We start from the raw sequence: 24,005 nt of genomic DNA on the forward strand, positions 1-24,005 counted from the left end.
ATGTTAAAAAAAAAAAAAGGGTGGACGGAAACCTGTTGGTATTTTCTTTTTAACCACAATGCTCTTTTGGCTTTTAGTATCAACAACTCTTAACCAATGCTTTTTATCAGGGAGCATAGAAATGAACACTGTGTTTAATTTAGAGTGGTTTAAAATAGAGCTATCCCAGGCAGCCAAAGCCTGTCCCCTTTGCAGCTGCACCATAATGTGGACATTACATTTCTGTATTATTAGTGCAAATCTGTCCTTGGACTATAGACAAACAGTGGCATTACTTGTACTGGTGTAAAACTCGCCAGTATTGGAAATGTTTCTGATTCAAGATCAGGGTCTGAAGGGGCAGGGTCTTTCTTTACTTTTCACTTTTTTCTCCAATAGAAGCCTCCGCCTCTTTAAATAGACCAGGTGCATAGAGATGCATTGCTATACAAGCAGTGTGTGTGGTGTTATACCAGTACCGGCTGCATGTTGTTATATTGGTCATTGACCGGAAAGCTAGGTTGGAGTGTATGTGAGTACAGCTCCAATTTATTTTTATAAATGCAGTCTCCTCTATCTTTCTCCAGCATCAACACATGTAACCTGGAGGAAGGGGGGGGGGGGGGGGGGGAGAGGTAGACTTGATCAATTTAAGAATAGACAGCACTCATGTATCTTCATACCAGATATTCCCCTGGAGTTTTCCATGAATAGGAATGATTTGTTGAGCAAAATTGACCTACATGGTAAATCAGGGGGCTTGTGATTGTAATTGTAATGGCTAGTTGTAATGTAAGTATGTATGATTGTGTTGCCCGGTGAATGGCTAGTTGTATTGTATGTATGTAAGTATGTATGATTGTGTTGCCCGGTGAATGGCTAGTTGTATTGTATGTATGAATGATCGTTGAATGGCTAGTTGTATTGTATGTATGTATGATTGTGTTGCCCGGTGAATGGCTAGTTGTATTGTATGTATGAATGATCGTTGAATGGCTAGTTGTATTGTATGTATGAATGATCGTGTTGCCTGGTGAATGGCTAGTTGTACACTTATGAGTAATTTAGGGTGATAAAGAATATGGAAAGTAAGTGTATAACTTTGACTGTCGTTGAACAACCAAATAACTAAAAACATGGCTACATATATGTAGTGATTGACACTTGGTTTAGTAAATGTCAAGAAAATGCTACCTTTCCCAACTGCATATTGGGAACTGTAAGAATTAGTAGGGTAGTTATGGTCTGACTTCAAAGTTTGTTCCAGTAAAGGGGAAATCTTTATGGTCAGCATACAATGACATTCTAGACAATTATGTGTTCTGTATTAACAAAGTAGAAACAATAGGAAGCTGCATACTTAAGAAGCTAGGTATTTTGGATAGTTTTGCTTTAGACCAGAAATCCCAGAGTCGTAGTTCTTGAATACATTTAATCTTGAATACAAATGTAAATACTGTATTTATGTTCCCAATCATAATTAGTGCAAGATTGCATAATTCTATTGTTCATTAATTTATATGTTTTGTAGGAAAAGGCTTTCTTTACAATCTTGCAGTGTGAGGGAACACTATTATTTTAGGAATAAAATCTTTTATTCCGAACGCTATAGTGTTCTGCTCACTAATTAGATGACTGCCTCACCCTCTCCCAACAAATAAAATAAAATGTGAACATAAATTTTTACACTACGTTTTTTTTCCAGCACAGATTCTCGCTCGGTGCTATCTGCTCCTTCTCCCGCAATGTTATCTAACAGGCGTCTCTTCCTTGGCATCACGTCCAGTCCAATGCTTCTCATATAAAGCATTGAATCCAATGCTCCCCTATGATCGGTAATTGATTACATTCAATGTTGGACGTCACATGACCAAGTATAACTCGGTTATTGGCTCAGGAAGACAGCCACTAGAGGTAATCAGAACATTACAATATATAAAATGCTCAATTTAAGATTAAGTAATCTGGATAACTTTAGTGTCCCTTTAAGGCTTGGCTTTTCTGTGAATTATAATTGCCAATGTATGACACAAGTGGCCATAGAATTTCTGTATTTGGTGAGCTTCATAACAGATGAAGTTTGTTGTGTTTTCCCAACTGTGGCCAGTAGATGGTCGTATTGGATTACAAATGAATCTTTTGTAGTCTTATGGATCTGCTTATATGGATTAATGCCTGCCTGATTCTATCTAATCCTACAATGTAAGTGTGTTTCTCAATTAAAAACGTGTGTGTGTGTGTGTGTGTGTTTTCTAATGCTGTGCTACATTTTCATAATGTTTTGTGTAAATTCTTTATTTTTGTGTGATTACATTTTGCTACAGAATGTAGACAATCATTAAGAGTATTGTATTAAGTGAAAAACACGAAACACAACATGAAATACATTGTGACAAATATGAACAGTGACAGCACATAATTGGCGATAGTCCATCAATAACCTAACAGAGGAAAAGAGAAGAAGGATTCAGAGAGGAGAAAAATGAATGGCAGAGATAAAATAGTAGAATACATAAAGTTATAAAGTGGAATTTACTCCCATTTACTTAAAAAAAAGCTTCCCATGAAGAACATGTGTGTCATTTGCTACTGTAAAATTACACTATATTCACCAAAACAAATTTAAATTAATAAAGCAGTTTGGGCATATAGATCATGCCCCTGCAGTCTCACTGCTCAATTCTCTGCCATTTAGAAGTTAATTAATTTTGTTTATGCAGCCCTAGTTACAATTCCATGCATTGGACTTGCACAGCCTTCCTAAACACTTCCTGTAGAGTGATATCTGATGTTTACACTTCCTTTATTGCACTATATCTTTAATTTAGAACATCTTATCTGCTGCTCTGTTAATAGCTTGTTAGACTTTGCAGGAGCCTCCTGTGTGTGAGTTTAAATGTAAATTTACTGAGCTTACTGAAAACTTCTAAAGTGAGTTGATAGCTGTTTAACAAAGTGTGGCTATTGCTGCATTGACAGAAACAAAAGCGATGTAACTGCTAAATGGCAGAGAATTGAGCAGTGAGACTGCAGGTGCGTGAGCTACACTAAAACCTCTTTATTACGTTGATTTGGTGACTATAGTGTCACTTTAAAGTGGTTAAAGTTTTAAGCTATTCAAGGTAAACATATGAATTCACTCAGACTTTTTTGTTACTAAATGTGATTAAAAATATGATGTGGGATGAACAGAACTCTGCGAAGCAGTCGTCTCAACAGAGACACCTAGACCTTGAACCACTATTAGGTACACTCACAACGATGTGCAAGGTCTGACCGCAACGAAGATGCACCTCCTAACAGAGGCCCAAACCTGTACACGGTCATAATCTTTAAAGTTTGTACCCAACCACAGACATTGCAGAAGGTCTCATGCTTTATGTTGGTGCCACACCCCACCCTTTCTCTTCTGTACCCCCTATCAAATGAAAAATACCAATAAAAACAGAAACAAAAAAATATAATGTGGATTAAAATTGTCCTTTTCATGACTGTATGATACATGACTTGTATGTGTTTGTATTTTCAGAATGTCATTTTTTTTTATGTACCTTGACACTGGGGCTAGATTAATATAGAGATTGTTGGGGCTAAAGCTCCAGGCCTATGTTTTAAAACATACCTGAAGCAGCCACAATGTAAATATTCCGGGGTGGTTTTTTAATTTAATTTTTTTAAAAACATTTATCATTACCATGCTTTACTTGTTGAAATTATCATTTTATTTATTTATTGCTTTCTTGTCACTGCATCATACTCTGCTGTTCGTGATGGCTGTGTTTCCTGTTCTGTGTGCAACCTCAAAGCCATTTATATAAATATTGCCATAGTGCGATCAGGAGAATTTAGATTCTATGTAGATCAGCTTTCAATCTAGTTAATGTCACACATACAGTCTGTAACAGCTACAATGACAATATGGAAATTCATAAATAATACTTAATAAAAAATCATTAAGTATGATTAAATGTATTAAACTTAAAAAAAAGACAAGGACGGAAAAGTTGAAGAAAGTTGTCTTTTAAGTGCATCACTGGTTATAAGCAACTTTTTTGGTTCTTTGTTTTCAACAACATCCTGTTCGTTTTATGTGTTTGCCTTCCTAGAAACCAATAAACCAAATTGTATAATGGTGTTTTTTTGTTTTTTTTTTAAAATTGAGAAATGTATTCTGAGAGAGCAAAATGAATGGAGAAGCATAAAAAAACCCTATGTAATTATGAATTTAAACTTGTGATTGTCATTCTCTGAAATCTTTTCCCAATTTTGTTGTAAAGCATCACCTGAAGTTGTTTCATTGTTACATTTTCACTTTATTGTCAAACTGCTAATCAAAAAAAGATTATAAAAAATATTTTAAACCATAGAAATAACTCATTAACATCACATGACTGTCAAAATTACTGCAAATGGGCAGTCAGTTTTACAATTTGGCTGGAGTGCTCATTTACTGGCTAGCATGCACATACAGCACCATTTAACTGTCAGAGGAGATGACTTTTTGGGGGCCACAGTTTTGTTTAAAATAAACCCATCATGTTTGGCCATTATATCTTACTTTCTCATTGTTCTCTAGAACAGCAGCAGTGAAAACACAGCTCTGGTCAGGGGCGGATCCAGAACCTAATCTTGGGAGGGGCACTGGTAGGTTATTTAAAGAAACAATCTAGGCACATTAACCACCACAGCTCTCTGGACAGTAGTATGGATTAGGGGCAGTAGTGTGTGTATGAGGGGTGCAGTGTGTGTGTGTCTGTGTGTGTGTGTGTGTGTGTGTGTGTGTATAGGTGTGCAGTATGTGTATGGGGGCAGGAGGGGTGTAGTGTGTGTATATGGGTGGCAGTGTGTATGTATGGGGGGCAATGTGTGTATTGGGGCAGTGTGTGTGTGTGTGTGTGTGTGTATTGGGGGCAGTTGGTGTGTGAGGGGTGCAGTGTGAATATGAGAGGGGCAGTGTGTGTGTATATTGGGGAGTAGTGTGTATTCATTGGGAACAGTGTGTGTATATTAGGGGCAGTGTATGTGTATTGGGGGGCAGGGTGTGTGTATTGGGGAACAGTGTGTGTGTATTGGGGAGCAGTCTGTGTGTGCGTGTGTACTGGGAGCAGTTTGTGTGTGGGGAGTTATTGGGGGGCAGATAAATAAATATATACGTTTATTTAAATCTTTTTTTAAATAACACATTTTTATATCCTCCTCCCTTTTTACCTTTGCTGAGGGAGGGGGGATATTTCCTGCAATCCCTGGTGGTACGGTGGAGAATCCCTGGTGGTCCTAGTGGTGAGAATGATCTCTAGCCTGCAGCTCCTGAGGCTAGAGTTCACTCTCGCAAAAACCGGAGTGTTGCCGTGGTAACAGTGGCAATGTTCTGTGCTCGCGAGAGGAGGACCAGGAGGAGCTGCAGGCTGAGCTCCCAGGTTCTCTGTCAGGGTTTCTTTGCTGTTTTAAACAGCAACCCTTTCTGTTTCAGTGATTGAGTTTCAGCTGCAATTACTACGAGCTCCTTCTGCTTGTTGCCATGGTTACTCACCTGTGAGTAGTTATCAACCCTGCTGCTAATCAGTTCTGCCTATTTAAGCAGCTAAGCCCAGAACCTCCTTGCCCTTGCGTGGTTTCCTGTTTCCCAGAAGTCTCCTTGTTCCTGTGTTTCCTGTTTGTTCATGGTTCCTGACTCCGGCCTTGTTCCTGACTCCGCTGCTCTCCGTGCTCCTGATCCCTGGCTTGTCTGACTACCCGCTCTGGTGACTGACCCCTGCTTGATTCCTGGACTTTGCTTATGTTATTTATTTGTTATTTATCAATAAAGGTGTTTTTGCATCTAGTTCCGTCTCTGTCTGGTTCCTGGTCCCTGACATTACGCAAGGGCCATGAATACAGATGGTACAGGCAAGACACCTATACCTAACCTACTTACCCAGTGGGACCAGCAGAACCACCATTTGGACCAGTATGCCCATCTGGATCCAGTACCCGGCCAGCCTGCGATTGCGGCCGCCTCTGCCTCACTTCCTGTTCTAGCACCGGTTGTAGCCTCCAAACCTGTAGCGGCTAGAGAAATGACTGGGTCTGTCCCGCTCCCTCAGTATTTTGGGGGCAACCCAGCTCAGTGCAGAGAATTTATAAATCAGGTTAAAGGATACCTTGAAATCCTGCCCCAGGCATTTCCTACAGACAGTGACAAAGTTCACTTCATGATTTCTTTGCTGTCTGAAAAGGCCCTAGCTTGGGCAAAACCTCTCTGGGAGGCAGAGAAGCCTATTATTTACAATTACCCTGAATTTGTTGCGTCCTTCAAAAGGGTTTTTGATATTCCAGCTCGCTCCACCCCTACTGCCGAACTACTCATGTCTAATGCTCAGGGCACAAAAACTATTGTCGAGTATGCCAGTGAATTCCGTACCATGGCAGCAGAAGGTGGCTGGAACAACGAGACTCTCGTGGCTGCCTATGCACAGGGTCTCTCCGATGTGTTTAAAAATGAGATTGCAGCCAGAGAATTACCTAAAGATCTCGAGGAACTGATATCATTTGTCACCCTCATTGACATCAGACTCCGAGAGAGATCCTCATCCAGGGAGCGCCTGCGGAGGCCTCTTGTAAATTTGGCACAGAGTTTTTCTTGCCCACCCTCACCTCCCTCACCTCCCATGCCTCCTGGTCCTGAGTCCTCTGTCTGTGTGGAGCCAAGGCGGTTAGGCTTCTCACGCCTCTCGGTCGAGGAGAGAGCCTTTAGGAGAAGGGAGGGTCTGTGCCTATACTGCGGACACCACGGTCACGTGTTAAAGTTTTGCCCGATTCGTCCGGCAAAGGGCCCGCACCCAAGATACTGTCAGGGGCAGATCTTAGGTGGTCTTTCTGCAGACCCAGAGATATGTGTGCGCAAACCCTTGGTGCCTATTATCCTCTCCTGGCCTGATTCATCCATTAAAACCCGGGCATTTCTTGATTCTGGGGCCGCAGGCTTGTTTATAGATTGTGCATTTGCATCAAAGCACTCTATACCCTTACAGTCTCGCAACTTTCCACTAGCCTTCGAAGCCATCGATGGCAGACCAATACAGCCAACCCACGTGACCCAAGAAACCGGGCCCATATCTCTGGCTGTAGGGGCTCTACATCATGAGACGATCCAATTCCAGGTCATTTCCTCTCCATATTACCAGGTTGTTTTGGGATACCCTTGGTTACAGAAGCATAACCCCACAATTGATTGGCGCAAAGCTGAGATATTATCATGGTCCCAGCAATGCACATTTTCCTGTCTCCAGAAACCGGTCAAAGTTTTGGGCGCATGTTCTGCCTCTTCCTTACCCGCTGAGTACCAAGAATTCCAAGATGTATTCGACAAAGGTCAAGCCAGCGTTCTGCCACCACACCGTCCGTATGACTGTGGTATCGAACTCCAACCTGGTGCCAATCCTCCCCGTGGCCGGATTTACCCACTGTCTGTAGCAGAGAATCGAGCCATGGAGGAGTATGTTACCGATGCACTGTCTAAAGGTTTTATTCGGAAGTCATCTTCTCCTGCCGGGGCCGGCTTTTTCTTTGTAAAAAAAAAAGATGGCGAGTTGAGACCCTGTATCGACTATAGGGGTCTCAATCGCATTACTATTAAGAATGTCTACCCCATTCCATTAATCACTGAGTTATTTGACCGCCTCAAGGGAGCAACGGTCTTCACCAAACTTGATCTGAGAGGTGCATATAATCTCGTCCAGATAAAAGAGGACCACGAATGGAAAACCGCATTTAACACCAGGAGCGGCCATTACGAATACCTAGTAATGCCCTTTGGTCTTTGCAATGCTCCGGCGGTTTTCCAAGAATTTATAAATGACGTCCTGCGAGATATGCTGCAGCAATGTGTGGTGGTTTATCTTGATGATATTCTTATCCATTCCACATCTCTCGAGAACCATCACGCAGACGTTTCTCGTGTTCTACAGAGACTTAGAGAAAATAATCTGTTCTGCAAATTGGAAAAATGTGAGTTTAACTGCAAACAGGTCACATTCTTGGGATATGTTATCTCAGATGCTGGATTCTCTATGGATCCTGAGAAACTTTCGGCTGTACTAAAATGGCCTCGACCTACGGGTCTTCGCTCTATACAACGTTTTCTGGGCTTCGCCAATTATTATCGGAAGTTCATACGCAACTTTTCTTCCTTGGTTAAACCTCTCACGGACATGACCAGGAGAGATGCTGATCCACAGCATTGGTCACAAGAAGCCATTACTGCCTTTGAGTCTCTCAAAGTCGCCTTTGCTGCTGCTCCTATACTGGCACACCCTAACCCTGCCTTACCATTCATTCTCGAAGTCGATGCGTCTGAGACAGGAGTAGGCGCCCTCCTGTCTCAACGTCCTAACCCTGAGAGCCCCAGGCATCCGTGCGGGTATTTCTCGAGGAAATTGAACCCGGCGGAATGCAATTACCAGATTGGTGATAGAGAACTTCTAGCCATAATTCTAGCTCTCAAAGAATGGAGGCACCTTCTTGAGGGTACTTCAGTGCCAATCCTCATCCTCACAGACCACAAGAATCTTACATATCTTTCCGAAGCTAAGCGGCTTTCCCCCCGGCAAGCTAGATGGGCTCTATTCCTATCAAGATTCAATTATGTGGTTTCTTACTTGCCCGGTACTAAAAACATTCGGGCTGATGCCTTGTCTCGACAGTTCTCCCCTCCATCTAGAGAGGAGATAACCCCTACTCCTGTGATTCCTCCGGACCATATACTGGCAACCATCCGTACTAACCTCACCTCACCCCTGGGCGAGGAGATTCTGGCTGCACAAAGTAATGCTCCTCCAGAGAAACCTTATGGGCGTTGTTTTGTACCTATTAACCTCCGTCGAAACTATTGAGTACATACCACGACCCCAAAGCAGCTGGACATCCAGGCAAAAACCAGTTAATCTGGTCCGTCTCCCGGCAATTTTGGTGGCCTAGTCTCCGTTCGGATGTCACCGCTTTTGTAGCTGCCTGTCCTGTGTGCGCTCAAAATAAAACCCCACGACGCCCTCCAGTGGGTCTCCTGCAAACCATACCTAATGGTGAACGACCCTGGACCCACTTGTCCATGGATTTTATCGTAGATCTTCCAGTCTCCCGTGGCAATACAGTTGTTCTCATGGTTGTTGACCGATTCTCGAAGATGTCACATTGCATTCCCTTGAAAAAACTACCAACTTCCCAGGAACTTGCAACAATTTTTGCTCGGGAGGTCTTTCGTTTGCATGGGTTACCCAAAGTGATAGTCTCAGATAGGGGTAGCCAGTTCGTGTCCAGATTTTGGAGAGCTTTTTGTACGCAAATGGGAGTTCAGCTTTCCTTCTCCTCGGCCTACCACCCGCAATCCAATGGTGCAGCGGAACGAGCTAACCAAACACTGGAACAGTTTCTGCGTTGCTACATTTCTGACCACCAGAACAACTGGTCTGATCTGCTACCCTGGGCGGAGTTTGCCCACAATAGTGCGATTAATGCCTCCTCCCGGCTATCCCCATTCTTGGCAAACTATGGGTTTCAACCGTCCATGTTGCCTGATACGTTCTTGCCACAGGGGATACCGGCATTGGAGGAACATCTCAGGGAACTCCGTTCCACTTGGGTGCAGGTTCAGAATTCTTTGCAACGCGCAATGCAGAACTACAAACTCCAGGCCGACCGCAGACGCCTTCCTGCACCTACCTATCAGGTCGGAGAGAGGGTCTGGCTGTCTTCCCGCAACCTACGCCTCCGTGTTCCCTCACAAAAACTGGCACCCCGATACGTTGGGCCATTTCGTATACTTCGAAGGGTTAACCCTGTAGCTTACGCACTTGACCTTCCTGCTAACATGCGCATCTCAAATGTTTTCCATGTTTCCCTCTTGAAACCGTTGGTTTGTAATCGCTACACCACCTCAGTGCCACGTCCACGTCCTGTTCTGATTGACAATCATGAGGAATATGAAATACGCAGCATCATTGACTCACGGGTCTTCAGAGGACAGATCCAATACTTGGTGCACTGGAAAGGATACGGTCCAGAGGAACGCTCCTGGGTTCCAGCCTCTGATGTCCATGCACCATCCCTCCTTCGTTCCTATCATGCCGCTTCCCCATGAAGCCCGGACCCACCAGCAGAGATGGGGGGAGTCGTTGAGGGGGAGGTACTGTCAGGGTTTCTTTGCTGTTTTAAACAGCAACCCTTTCTGTTTCAGTGATTGAGTTTCAGCTGCAATTACTATGAGCTGCTTCTGCTTGTTGCCACGGTTACTCACCTGTGAGTAGTAATCAACCCTGCTGCTAATCAGTTCTGCCTATTTAAGCAGCTAAGCCCAGAACCTCCTTGCCCTTGCGTGGTTTCCTGTTTCCCAGAAGTCTCCTTGTTCCTGTGTTTCCTGTTTGTTCCTGGTTCCTGACTCCGGCCTTGTTCCTGACTCCACTGCTCTCCGTGCTCCTGATCCCTGGCTTGTCTGACTACCCGCTCTGGTGACTGACCCCTGCTTGATTCCTGGACTTTGCTTTTGTTATTTATTTGTTATTTATCAATAAAGGTGTGTTTGCATCTAGTTCCGTCTCTGTCTGGTTCCTGGTCCCTGACATTCTCTCTATCTCCGCTGCCAGCAAAGCGCTGATCTCCCCACCAGTCCGTGAAGGCACCCAGCAAGACAGGCAGGGGAGAGCAAAGCACTGTTGTTTCTTGGAGGGAGGAGGGGGCAATTGCCTCGTTGGCCCCCCCGTCCCTTGGATCCGCCAGTGGCTCTGGTGAGTAGAAAGTCACCCCTGGTGCGTGTGCCATGAACTCTCAAGGCCTTCAGTGGCAAGTAACTTTTAAGGCCTGACTACTAACACAGGACTTCAAATTTTAATCCTTGTTAACAGTAAATAATATAATCTTCTACATTGATTTCAATTGCAACAGGAGAAAGAGGTGAGTAACTGAATTTTGAACACGGTTAAAGTTGTGGGACAATCAGGATATGCAGTGACCTTTCCACATTGAGACTTTATAATGCTGATAGGTTTAATAAAGTTTGGAAACTCCATGTACTGCAATACTAATGCACATCTTTCTGTGATAGTCTCGTTTCTTCCTGTACACAAAAAAAAACAAACATATTTTGTTTATTGAAAATGCCTGCTATCGTCTGTTGGATTGTCCTTACAATTGAAAATATGACATTTTAAATTGCAATGCTCTGTATTATATTTTACCTTTGTAAACATTTGACATTTAAGTTTTTGATATGTAAAGATGGAAAACCCACAACCTTAATATTGTTTGAATTGTTATAATGTTGGTTTACAAACAGATTTGTTATGTTTTTTTTTTGTGTGTGAAAAATTTGTTAATAAAATAATTTGAAAAGATAAAAAATATATGGCATTTTCATCTACATAAATAATACATGTATATCAAACTGGAATGTCTATAAGAGGACTGAAAAGCTTTTCTTTATGATTCTAAGAAGTTTAAAGGGTTATTCCAATCGTTTGTGCCAGTTTGCTTTTTTGCTAATATTCTCCCCACACCCCCCACCCATCCCAATGTAAAAAAATGTCAAGCTTTTGAAATTTACCTTTAATCCAGTGCTCGATGAAGTTACTATCACCGATCTCCCACCTCTGCCTGACATCAGCAAAGGCCTTGCTTCTGACAGTGAAGCTTGTCATATAACCGTTTTGCCGGCTCAGAGTGCATGCCCATTATCTGAGCTGGCAAAAGGGAGGGATTATCAATTAAAACAACAAACAAACTTCATTTCAGTAGTGGAAGGAGGTGGGAGGGAGGGGAGAGCACGCTGGTGAAGTGACCTCTGATGAAGTGACCCTGCCGAGTCACGAAACGCGCTAGGCTTTATGGCAGTAGCCGCACGTACATCCAGAAACCGAGTCCCAGTGGAACGCAGATCGGGCAAACAAGGTGGAACGCACGCGAAGGGAATTTCATCTTTTCCCCCACATCAAGACCTCCTAGCCAGCCGGAGGAAGGTTTTTCACCACGATTCCAGCGATCACCCGATCCTGCTGATCCCCACGGACTCCATAGTTGCTTCACTACATTGCACCCTTGTGAGTGTGTTTTATCTTCATTTATAATAAATTTGAAAGTTTTTAATGGAAAGCACTATGGGTGTTTGTTATACATTTCAGATCACAGAGAAGATTCTATCACTATAGATCTGTGTCTGTGATCTACCGTATATACTCGAGTATAAGTCGACCCGAATATAAGTCGAGACCCCTAATTTTACCCCAAAAAACTGGGAAAACTTATTGACTCGAGTATAAGACTATGGTGGGAAATGCAGCTACTACTGATAAATTTCAAAAAAAATTATATCCCCCCAAAATTATATTAATTGAATATTTTTTTACAGTGTGTGTATATAATGAATGCAGTGTGTGTGTGTGTGTGTATATAATGCAGTGTGTTTGTATGAATGCGGTGTGTGTGTGTATAATGCAGTGTGTGTGTATGAGTGCAGTGTGTGTGTGTATGAATGCAGTGTGTGTATATAAGTGCAGTGTGTGTATATGAGTGCAGTGTGTGTATATGAATGCAGTGTGTGTGTGTATGAGTTCAGTGTGTGTGTTTATGAGTGCAGTGTGTGTGTGTGTATGAATGCAGTGTGTGTATATGAGTGCAGTGTGTGTATATGAGTGCAGTGTGTGTATATGAATGCAGTGTGTGTGTGTATGAGTTCAGTGTGTGTGTTTATGAGTGCAGTGTGTGTTTATGAGTGCAGTGTGTGTATGAATGCAGTGTTTGTGTGTGATGCAGAGCCTTGGTGGGGGATGGGCATTTTTATTTTATTTTTTTTAATTATTATTATTTTTTTAAATATTATTATTTTATTTCTATATTATTATTATTTAAATTTGTATTTTATATTTTTATTCGTCCCACCTCCCTAATTGATACATGGCCAGGGAGGGGGGGCTCTCATTCCCTGGTGGTCCAGTGGATGGGCTGTAGGAGGGGGCTGGCAGCGAGCTGTAACTTACCTTCACAGCAGCTCCTGTCAGCTCCCTTCTCTCTCCTCCGGTCAGCTCCCACTGTAAGTCTCGCGACCGGAGGAGAGAGACGGGAGCTGACTGGAGCTGCTGTGAAGGTAAGTTACAGCTCGCTGCCAGCCCCCAACAGGACCGCCGAACTTGTAATGAGCCCGGCGGTATTATGGCAAAAAATGTGCTGAAAAACTCGTCTTATACTCGAGTATATACAGTAAGAGTGATTGTTATTTCATTGCATTATATATATGCATTTATATAGCAAAAGATTTCTCTCTTGCTAGATCCATATGCTAACTTCTGATTTTCAAATGTTTTATTTTAATTTGTAATTTTATTTTTAAATGCTCAAAGATTTGCACGTTTATTACCCATTAATATCTGCAACTAGTAGGGTTTTTCTGGGATATTAAGATATATATGGAGAGAAAAAACGGGTCGCAAGAGTATTCTGAGAACGGACAGCAGCTGAAATAGCCTGCCCTTCGGTGGGTCCCCGCTCAGAACTCAAGCTGGTTTTAGCTCATCTTGTGCCATTACAGAGAGAACATATCTGAAGCATATCAGACTGGTCTCACCCATACGGGCAGTCCAGATCCGAAATGCCAGCAAGTTCTCTCTGCACGAGAGATACAGCAACCCCAGACGATTGTTTCAACCTTGTTAGGCATCATCAGTGAGGCATAGCTGATATCTCTCTAGGCACCGTGAGCAAGGGGTCCACGTCTGGATTACCCTTTAAACTTATGGAGAGAAAAAACGGGTCACAAGAGTATTCTGAGAACGGACAGCAGCTGAAATAGCCTGCCCTTCGGTGGGTCCCCGCTCAGAACTCAAGCTGGTTTTAGCTCATCTTGTGCCATTACAGAGAGAACATATCTGAAGCATATCAGACTGGCCCCACCCATACGGGCAGTCCAGATCCGAAATGCCAGCAAGTTCTCTCTGCACGAGAGATACAGCAACCCCAGACGATTGTTTCAACCTTGTTAGGCATCATCAGTGAAGCATAGCTGATATCTCTCTAGGCACCGTGAGCAAGGGGTCCACGTCTGGATTACCCTTTAAACTTATGGAGAGAAAAAACGGGTCGCAAGAGTATTCTGAGAACGGACAGCAGCTGAAATAGCCTGCCCTTCGGTGGGTCCCCACTCAGAACTCAAGCTGGTTTTAGCTCATCTTGTGCCATTACAGAGAGAACATATCTGAAGCATATCAGACTGGTCCCACCCATACAGGCAGTCCAGATCCGAAATGCCAGCAAGTTCTCTCTGCACGAGAGATACAGCAACCCCAGACGATTGTTTCAACCTTGTTAGGCATCATCAGTGAGGCATAGCTAATATCTCTCTAGGCACCGTGAGCAAGGAGTCCACGTCTGGATTACCCTTTAAACTTATGGAGAGAGAAAACGGGTCGCAAGAGTATTCTGAGAACGGACAGCAGCTGAATAAACTCTCTCCATAAGTTTAAAGGGCAATCCAGACGTGGACCCCTTGCTCACGGTGCCTAGAGAGATATCAGCTATGCCTCACTGATGATGCCTAACAAGGCTGAAACGATCGTCTGGGGTTGCTGTATCTCTCGTGCAGAGAGAACTTGCTGGCATTTCATATCTGGACTGCCCGTACGGGTGGGACCAGTCTGATATGCTTCAGATATGTTCTCTCTGTAATGGCACAAGATGAGCTAAAACCAGCTTGAGTTCTGAGCGGGGACCCACCGAAGGGCAGGCTATTTCAGCTGCTGTCCGTTCTCAGAATACTCTTGCGACCCATTTTTTTCTCTCCATAAGTTTAAAGGGCAATCCAGACGTGGACCCCTTGCTCACGGTGCCTAGAGAGATATCAGCTATGCCTCACTGATGATGCCTAACAAGGCTGAAACGATCGTCTGGGGTTGCTGTATCTCTCGTGCAGAGAGAACTTGCTGGCATTTCGGATCTGGACTGCCCGTATGGGTGGGACCAGTCTGATATGCTTCAGATATGTTCTCTCTGTAATGGCACAAGATGAGCTAAAACCAGCTTGAGTTCTGAGCGGGGACCCACCGAAGGGCAGGCTATTTCAGCTGCTGTCCGTTCTCAGAATACTCTTGCGACCCATTTTTTTCTCTCCATAAGTTTAAAGGGCAATCCAGACGTGGACCCCTTGCTCACGGTGCCTAGAGAGATATCAGCTATGCCTCACTGATGATGCTTAACAAGGCTGAAACGATCGTCTGGGGTTGCTGTATCTCTCGTGCAGAGAGAACTTGCTGGCATTTCGGATCTGGACTGCCCGTATGGGTGGGACCAGTCTGATATGCTTCAGATATGTTCTCTCTGTAATGGCACAAGATGAGCTAAAACCAGCTTGAGTTCTGAGCGGGGACCCACCGAAGGGCAGGCTATTTCAGCTGCTGTCCGTTCTCAGAATACTCTTGCGACCCATTTTTTTCTCTCCATTAAGATATACATATATTGTATAGACTAGAGCTATCTTTTAGGTGATCTCCTAGTACGTGTAGGATATTATTTTTCTATCTGTATTTATCAATATTTCCAAGCCTATATGGGGGCTTTTCTTTACTAGTAGAGATCATCTGTGTGATACTCACCACCTAACGAGGTAGAACCCTAGGAATCTCTGTCCATTCCATATTTTCCACTCAATAAGGCCTGATAAGTCTGTCCATTCCAGTTAATGTTTAAGGTATTGACTGATAATCAATCCTACAAACAATGGTGGAATCCCTTAAACGACTTGGAAGTAAAGGCAAGTTTACTGTGAATATAATCCAACAGGCCAAATTCATAGAACCAAAGCCACCACCTCCCCACCCCCCCCAAAAATAAAGTTACCTGCACAGTATCCCAAATCCCTATGCACATTTAGGTTTTTAGAGTATCTCAATGCAAACTCACCTGCCCCATCAAAGCAAACCTCTTAAATCCTACACTAACAATTCACCTTGCTACTTTCATCCTAAAGGCAAAATATCCAATGTGACAGAAAGGGGTATTCTTAGGAAACCCGACTCACTTATTAATACTTAATAAGATACACGTGGGGTGTGTGGCAGCACTGTAAAATGGCTGTTTAGTTTACTATGAAGTACAAAGCTTAAAAAAAAGAGGTTGTAGATCTATTCAATTTTTCTTCTGCAAAATGGTTTGGATGTTTTATTCAGCAAGAAACCAGATTGTAACACTTAGCTCAACGCAAGCAGTTCTCGTCCTAAACCACTGAAGCATTTTTTACCTACTTATGAAAACCTCAATTTTGAACCTGACAGATGTGATGCACAGCTAGCGGAAACGACACAATATTTCTTAGAAAGAGGGAAATCTTAAAAAAAAACAAAAAAAAAACCTGCTACATAAAGTCAGAATAAAAGCAGCAAACATCTAAAAAATATCACTTTTATTCAGACCCTCAGCTCATCTGCCACGGCACTAGCCGAATCCTATTGGCAAACTATAGTTAAAGATTAACAACCATAATCAAAGACAATGAACAATTTGATGTAGAACACCTGAGAACATAGTCCTCCATACAAGGGGTATTTTTAGAGGATGTCAATTGCCCTCTTGTCATTTTAGAGAGATTAAGCACATACCAGAGAAACCACACGGTGGGGTCTGCTCTACAGGATTTATTTGGAGAAAATGATTTTGAATCTAAACTTGATAACCCCTCTCCATTAGACTTACAGGAAACAAATGTGTTTCTTTTAACCCCTTAAGGACACATGACATGTGTGACATGTCATGATTCCCTTTTATTCCAGAAGTTTGGTCCTTAAGGGGTTAAAGAGATGATCATTTATGGACATGTACTTCTATAAAATGTTCATAAACTAATTTGACAACACCCCTCCCTTGACACGGTGTCCCTTATTTCTAGATTGTGTTAGTGTATGCATGTTATCTGGACTGGGCATAGTGTGTGAATGCATGTGTATGTTTGTGTCTATCTTGCTTTAATTCATCACCCTTTGTGTCTCTCTACCTCCCAAATGTTCTTCCACACACTCAGCCCATGCTTTTCTCATCTCGACTGCCTCCCCCTTTATGGGTCTCTCTGCCATCCTATGCATTCCTATGTTATCTCATCCCACCATCTACCCAGATTTCCGTGTGGCTAAACTGGACCACAGTAGTGAATAGTTGGGAGTGGCAGACTTTGTTCATCCAACTTCTGGCTGTCACCCACACCTGCCCACCCTCCTCTCTACTCTCAGTACACTGTTAGTATGGAATAATTCTAATGGGTACCAGAAACACAGATAAATAGTCATCATTTATTAATGAAATGACAGACAACAGATGAGCAATTATAGCTACATTTCGGTATTGCGTGATTAGTTATGAGACAGGGTTATAGAATAGAATAAACATTAAAGCTCATTTACATGAATATTATTTAATGTGGCCCGGGCATGGTCATGCTGCTTAAAAAGTAGTAAAACTTATTAGCCCTAAAACACAATTGCATGTGCTACCCTAGGTAACATACGTGATGTCTCACAATATTCACAATATCGTGCATCATATTGACAATACCAATTGCTCATACTATTTTTTTTCCTTTTAATTCTTTATTGCTGCACATGACATACAGCATCACATTTGCATCTAATCAAGTGGAGGACTTATGTGCAGTCAGGCATACATTTGTAACTGTTGCATTGAATGTAGCAGTTTTTACAGTAACCACTGGAGTGACTGCCACTACAGTGTCCCTATTGCACTTAGTGCTGCAATGTAAAACATTGTAGTTTTAGAGAACTACCAGAGAGCCACTAGAGGCGATTCCGGAATGTTACTGGACTTTTGGTCCGCTAACTGACGCTGGACGTCCTCGTGCTCTGCAATTTCCCCATAGGAAAGCATTGAATCAATGCTTTCCTATGGGGATACCTAATGCACGCGGCACCGCGCATGTGCATTAGCATCCACTCGTCGAATGAATTTAGAGTAGGCAGAGCCGCAACCCAGCACCGAGAGACATCAGCACTGGGATCAGGTAAGTAAGAATTTTTAACCCTTTATTCAGTGCCAGGGAAGGGAATTGGCCGAGTGAGCTATATACAATACAGAGCTGTATATAATACAAAACTTTGTATTCCTGGCACTATGTATCACTTTAAGCTGTAATCATTCTGGTGACCATAGTGTCCCTTTATAGAGGAGCTGGGACATGTGAGATTTTTGCTCAACTGGATAGCTATTAGTTGTGTTTTTTTTATTCTCTAGTTTCCATTTTTTTCCATTTACATGCCCTGACCGCACAGCTGGCATATCATGTAAATTAGTTTAACCCGAGCTCCTTGCCACCAAGCCACCATTAGCTGTCTCCAGCCCGCCAGCATACCTCAATGGGACGCACAAAGAGACTGGAGAACCAGCAGACCCCCAGGGTGGCACCGCCATCGGGACCGATGGACGGGTTCCTTCAAACCCCGCAGGGACCAAGCCGCGAGGCGCATGGATCCAAGATGGCGCCCATCTCCCCAGCTTCCTCCTGCTCGGAGCCTGAACAGCCTACACTGGCTGATATTGGGTCAGAGATCAGGAGACTGGCAGCCAATATGGTCACCAAGTCCGACCTGCAATCCCTGACAGCCAACCTCATGGCTTCCCTCACGTGCGCGGTCACGGCACTGTGCACTGACAAGGAGGCACAGGGGGGCCGCATCCAGGCCTTAGAAACCCAGGCCCAAGAAGCACAGTGCCAAACAGCCGCAGACACAGCCCTAACAAGGCAGGGCAACATGCTACTGGCACTGCGCAGACAAGTGGAGGACCTGGATAACCGGAGCCGCCGCTCAAACATCCGGGTAAGAGGAGTGCCAGAGAATGAGGGGATGGAAAATGTGGAGGAGCTGCTCACTGCGCTCTTCCTCCACATTCTGGGGACCGCCAGACATACGTTTCAAGCGGGCACACAAGGCCCTAAGACCCAGGATCATGGATGGGGACCCCAGAGACATTATCTGCTGCTTGCACTCATTTCCCCTTAAAGAACGCATAATGCAGTGGGCCAGGACCCGGCCCACGTGGCGATATCAAGAGGCGGAGGTCTCCCTGTACAATGACCTCTCCCCTACCACGTTGGAAGCTAGATGTGCTCTCAGATCTATCACTACAGCACTGAGGGAACGCAATATTCCATACAAATGGGGCTTCCCGTTTAGCATCCAAGTGAGACACCATAACGAATGGGTCGCTGCACGCTGGCCGGATGAAATACCACGCTTTCTCCAAAGGCTGGATACTGGAACCACTAGACCTGGAACCCAGACCCCAGAGACAACCACGGAACCCGCGGAGGGGCCCCAGAGAGAACCGAATGCATGATGCGCCCCCACACCCATCCAACCCAGAGGAATAGCCGTACCCCGATGATACCGGCCTCAGCTCTACTACGCTGCTCGAGCACCGGTCGCACGAGATGGTATGGATACACATAGTTACCCACAGCATTTCTCCACTGCTCACAACTCCCTGATTCAAGGCGAATATTTCACCGGGGTTTTTTTTTTGGGGGGGGGGGGTGAACACACGCCCTGCGACCTCCACGTTTTGGGTGGGGACCGGGAGGGACGAAACATGTATTGACCACAGGGGATGGAACTGATGGTTACTGATTTGAAAGGCCTGCCTGGCTGTGCTGTCTGGGTATTTATATCGGCAGACATTTTGTGCTATGATAGAAATTAAAATGTATATTACCTAAATCATTCTGAACAGAGCAGACTCCATTTTGTTATCTTCAAGCTAACAAAAGACACAAGATTTATATCCCTTCTGTAAAACTAACCACTTTGCCAGAGCTAAAGGAATGCTTAGTATATACAAACCAAATAGATAAGAAATGAGAACGGGGGATGGACAGACTGTCTAAATGCTAATCGAATATAATTAATTCTAAGCCCAGACATTTGTGACAGAGAAGATTAAATAATTTAATTTTACTTTCGATATTGTATAATGTCCCATTGTGAGTCAGAGGTCATACTTAGTTTACGAACTGTCATATTAGAAATTATAACAGAATTGCCAGACACAGTCTGAAGAAAGCCCAAAGAAACTCTTTGAACTGACAGTAAACTTAAGTTATAGACAACCATGAAGATAAAGTAAATTACGTCAAAATAGCAACCAGGAAAAGTTAACTCTTTCCTGGATAGGAATGTTTAGTGGGACGAGACTGCCCTCTATAGACCAAATACTTAAATTGCTATCTGGAAGGTAACCACACCTCCAGTTTTCTATTGGTCTATCACCTAGTGAATTTTTCCCTTTAAAAGTTAAGACAAAGGGAAGAGAGGGGTATGCAAAAGAGGAAAAAGGAAGCAAAGAAGAAAAGTGGTGAGCAGTCGGGGGCAATGCAAAGAAATCCATGACAGATATCCACTCCAGGGCACTCAGATTTTCTTAAAAGGAAGCAAAGAAGAAAAGTGGTGAGCAGTCGGGGGCAATGCAAAGAAATCCATGACAGATATCCACTCCAGGGCACTCAGATTTTCTTACATTTCTTACACACAATCACACATCCATTCAGTTCCTGAGACTACCTACTAATCTGATGAAAATATCTACTCAACTGGTACTGTGGTGGAATCTCGGTAAAAATAAATTTAGTAGGCCGAGATTACCACGTGGCATGTGTACGTGCATATGCTGACGTATCGATCAGTTGGTTGCACGAGGCAAGATACGATCAGTAGTGTACGGAGCATGTGCAAGAATACAGGATGTAGTATTCCCCCTCCTCCATTGTGCTGGACAAGCCATGCGGTCAAGCAGGAAGTTAATTCTTATTTGTATTGATTGGTCAAGAGAATGTGCGGGTGGAGCTTAATATGGGAGGAGTTATGTGCCTATATAAGGAGCCTGCACTATTGTCCGGGGCTCAGAACTTGTGGTATTTTGGTGACGCTAGTCCCTCTGAGTCCCGATCGTGATCCAATAAAGAATCTCTTCCTTCCTGAAGAAACCTGTGTCCATCTCTCTGTGCTTCGCTTCCGTCAGTTTCTCCGGTATCATTTGGTGCATTGGCCGGGAAGCTCATCGTTCAACGGTAGCTGAGAGGCAGAGGCGTGAGACGGTCTATCTTTGCCCACGTTCTCTACGGCTGCACCCCTGAACTTCTGCGTGGACCTCCCTTCGTCTCGGCGCCACTGGTCTGTTGTCCAGGAGATCATCGGCCTCTACGTGAGAAGTGCTGGGGTGTCCCCGTCGATGAGTGTGAACTCAGGTTCAGGAACGAGGAGGTAAGACAACTGCTGTTTTAGACGGCAGACCCACTAGGGGTATACCGATTGTGCGGTAGGCCCATAAGGGGTTATTTGTGTATGGAATCTGCCCCCTCTGTCGGAGGGAAGGAGCGAAGGCGCACCGCTCGATCGAACGCTCTTTAGTCAGACCGTTTGATTTTGTTAGTCAGGCGGGGCTCTGGTGTAAATAGCCCTAGCCGGACACCGGTGTCTTGTCTAGACTAGCGTTCTAGGGTGTATATTTTGTTCGCTAGGTTGGAGGGACCGGGAGACTAAGCGGCGTCTGTGTAAATTCGGTTCGCTAGCTCTCAATCTATCTTGGCTAAGTGGGAAGGCGTGTAAATTTGGAACCCACTAGATTTTTGATAGTAATCGACTAAGAGGCGTCTGTGTAAATTCGGTCCTCTAGCTCGCTATATGTGGTGCTTGGGCAGTGTGGCTAACCAAAACGTATGTAGATTGTTTTTAGGTAGTCCATTCAAGGTACTGGAATTGTAAATGTGATAAAGATTGTTTAGTAAAGTGTATATCTTGTTAGCGCGAGCTCAGCCGTCTAGCGAGAGTGTTAATAGTGTGTTGCTGTATTATAGTGCACGGTACCATAACCCTGTATATTTACTGACACTGTATATAAGTACTAATCATTGTTGTCTATTGCATGTTTAACACCATAACCACTAATAATTGTATTGTGACCTTAACTTGTGCTTTGACCTATGCTAACCGTACTGTAACCGCTATTTGTAAAAGACGATGTTACTGGGGTGTGTTATAGACGGGTAATTCGTATATAGAGAATTATAGCGTGGGTGACTGTATAGTTTCGCCAAAGGGCATAATATTGATTATTTAGTGACTGGTGTAACAGCTGTGTGTGTACGGGAATTCCCTGAGTGTTTATTGTGTTATTGTATACGTTTCACTTGGTAACCGTACCACGTGGTGCTGTTGCCAGAGGAAACGGGTGTGACTGTTGAATAGTACGCGTGCATAGTATTCGTTGTCAACGACGTTCCATTGATAAGTATGGGCGCGTCGCAGTCAACGATTCCGGATCCCTTAGGTTGTATGGTGAAGAATTTTAAAAAGGGATTCAAAACTTGTGATTTTGGGGTTAAAATGTCTCCTGTACGTTTGGTCACTTTGTGTACTAGGGAGTGGCCTACTTTGGTTGCGGCATGGCCGCCACGTGGCAGTTTGGATCCGACTCTGGTACAGCGCCTACACGTGGCTGTATCGGGTAGGCCTGAACTTTACGGCCAGTTTCCTTATATTGATTGTTGGAGACAGGCCGTAAATGACTCGCCAAAATGGCTTCAAACATGCCACTAGGAGCAGTGTCGCCTCATGGTAGCTAGGACTTGTTTGTCCACTAGGACTGGTGTTAGGCCCATTTTGGACACGCCCCCTGAGTCCGAGATCCCTTTGCCGCCCCCTTACTTTCCGTTAAGAGGAAGTGACGCAAATGCAGGAAGTCCTGCAACCCTTCCCTCATTACCCTCATCCACTTCCGCTTCCTCCTCCAGTACAGAATCCACCCCCTCTCGTATTAAGTCTCCCCTTCCGGAACCAGAGCCAATCCCCATTAGATCCGAATATCCTGATTTGGCGCCACTTCAGACTTTCGGTCCAGCTTCATCTAGCTCGACTCGAAGTGTTTTATTTACAACCTTTTCCCAAAACCAAGCTCCCACATCCCCATACCCTATTTCTCCCCGACTGGAACCTATGACTGACGCCCCTCCACGTAGCCCCATACAGACCCGACAACTGACCGGTGCCCAACAATTAAAACACTATCAGATGCCTCTTCGTCTGAATCCTGGGTCAGCCTATATCGATGCCGCAGGCCAAATGGCACATGCTGACCCAGTCTTTGTATATGTCCCGTTCACGACGACCGATCTCTTAAATTGGAAGACCCACAATTCCTCGTATACTGAGAAACCACAAGCTATGACTGATCTGTTCACCTCAATAGTACAGACACATAACCCGACATGGGCTGATTGCCAGCAGTTATTAATGACTTTATTCAACAATGAGGAAAGGACAAGAATTAATCAAGCGGCCATTAAAGCACTAGAGGATAAAGCCCGTACTTTAAACCAAGCCAATCCATCAGCATGGGCCGCAACACATTATCCCAACACCGATCCCGATTGGAATGTAAATGGTGCTGATATGGTTCAACTCAGAGCCTATAGAGACGCTATAATTGCTGGCATGAAAGCCGGAGGAAAGAAAGCCATTAATATGTCGAAGACAGTTGAGGTGATTCAGAAAAGTGATGAAGCGCCCAGTGTCTTTTATGACCGATTATTGGAGGCATACCGCTTGTATACCCCCTTTAATCCGGAAGACGCAGATAATTCCCGAATGGTGAACTCCGCCTTTGTCAGCCAAGCTTACGGAGATATTAAGCGCAAGCTACAGAAGTTAGAAGGGTTTGCAGGTATGTCCATCACCCAATTAATGGAGGTAGCGAATAAAGTATATATGAATAGGGAAACAGAAAGTAAGAAAGAGGAAGAGCGCAAGATGCGTAGAAAGGCAGACATGCTAGCGGTAGCGATCGCAGGCGTATACATCCAGTTGTACCCAATCCATATAACCTGCTTGCTTTAATTCCGGGCGGGGCTACTTACTTTACAGTCTTAGACCTCAAAGATGCCTTCTTTTGCCTCCGAATTGCCGCAGAAAGTCAATGTATTTTCGCTTTCCAATGGGAGAACGCTGTAACGGGCTCAAAAC

Source organism: Pelobates fuscus, chromosome 7, assembly GCF_036172605.1.
Source record: "Pelobates fuscus isolate aPelFus1 chromosome 7, aPelFus1.pri, whole genome shotgun sequence".
Classification (NCBI taxonomy): domain Eukaryota; kingdom Metazoa; phylum Chordata; class Amphibia; order Anura; family Pelobatidae; genus Pelobates; species Pelobates fuscus.